This window comes from Propithecus coquereli, unplaced genomic scaffold (assembly GCF_000956105.1).
Source record: "Propithecus coquereli isolate 6110/MARCELLA unplaced genomic scaffold, Pcoq_1.0 Scaffold120, whole genome shotgun sequence".
Classification (NCBI taxonomy): domain Eukaryota; kingdom Metazoa; phylum Chordata; class Mammalia; order Primates; family Indriidae; genus Propithecus; species Propithecus coquereli.
The window spans coordinates 83450-84975 of record NW_012136081.1 but is presented as its reverse complement, the minus strand read 5'-3'; the positions used below and the strand labels follow the sequence as shown (position 1 = coordinate 84975).

Here is a 1526-nt window from a genome sequence, read left to right as displayed (position 1 = left end):
AGATTTTGAAGATTTAGTATAAAAAAGAGTTTAAGATATCTCATATATAATTTCTTATATTCATTACATGTTGAAATGAAATTTTGGATGTATTGGGTTAAATAAAATATATTATTACTTTCACCTGTTTCCTTTTACTTTTTTTATGTGGCTATTAGAACATTTAAAAACATAACGTGGCTCTCACTTTATTTCTATTGGACAGAAACACACAAATATAAGAGTAATAGTCCCCATGCGCAACTCTTGCAGATATTGTTCTAATTCATGGATACCTTCAGAACCACAAATTGGAACACACCTAGAGGCAAGAAAATGGACAGCTGGCACTCCAAGTGCCCACACGCTGGGCTATCCACTTAAGTGGGAGTCCGGAGCTAAAACTACTTTGATAAGATTTCTTTCTTATTTTGGTCTGGGATTGAGCAAACTTATAGCCTTCTCTCCATCATTCCTGTATCTGTTCACACACAGCTACCAGACAGAGTCCTTTGGCCTTGGAGGGGTTCACTTTACTTTCTCCTAGTTGATACAGAGGCATTATATGATTGACATTGGAGTAAGACTTCGTGATACAAGAATCGAATTGACCAGTGAATTAAGTAATTTGTCTTTGTCTCTTACCTAGGTCCTTCTGCAGTTTGGATCTTCCCCATACTCCAAAGCAGCGTCCATTTCTGATATCAACAGTGGCACAACCCACAAACTTTGAACTCAGGTGGCCTTTGCTTCCGAGACACAGAGCAAGAGATGTGGAGAAGCCTTTCCCTGGCAGCTGAACGGTGTTAGTCACAAGAGCGATGATTAGGGTTATGGGTCAAGCTGTGTCAATGCTGAGTGACAAAGGTACCCTATATGTTGTGTAATAAATCATTTGCATATTTGTGAAATGAGAGCCCTTTAAAATGCAGGGCCCAGGGCAGGAGCCCTTCTTGTTTATATGTAAGAGCAGCACTGGCTGGTGGAGATGTGTTGTTACAGAATTTTTGGAAAGCAATGTGGCAACATCTTTTAAAATACACATGAAACACAGATAAAGCAACCCCCTTCCTATGCCTCTAACTCAGCAGTCCCCAACCCTTTTGTCACCAGGGACCGGTTTCATTGAAGACAATTTTTCCACAGCTCTAGCCCACAGACACAACAGCACACTTAGTAAGGCTATCAACAGCTACCAACATCTGGCCAATCTTTTATAACAGATACTTAACCTGGGGGACACATCAGAATTACTCTGGAAACTTTTTCATAATACACCTGTCTGGCCTCTCTACTTCAGATCTACTTAAATCTGATTCTTTAGGGAAGGGGCCCAGACATGTATATTTTGAAAACGCTCCCTAGGTGATTCCAAGGTATACTCCTGGTTAAATATTACTACTCTAAAAAGTACGCAGAGTTAACAGATTGAATTCCATTATAAACTCTCAGGCCATATTCAAATTTTATTTTCAAATTTTGCTTTAAGGCAGGGGGCTTTTATTTTGGATTCCGGAATCTATAACATAGAAAACTGTAATTGAGAA

The 1526-nt window shown here is 39.3% G+C and overlaps 1 protein-coding gene across 1 annotated transcript in view; it reads right to left on the bottom strand.

Moving 5' to 3' along the window:
• The window catches only part of ASRGL1 (asparaginase like 1), a 44249-nt gene that overhangs the window by 17424 nt on the left and 25299 nt on the right, over positions 1-1526 (bottom strand). The window lies entirely within an intron of this gene.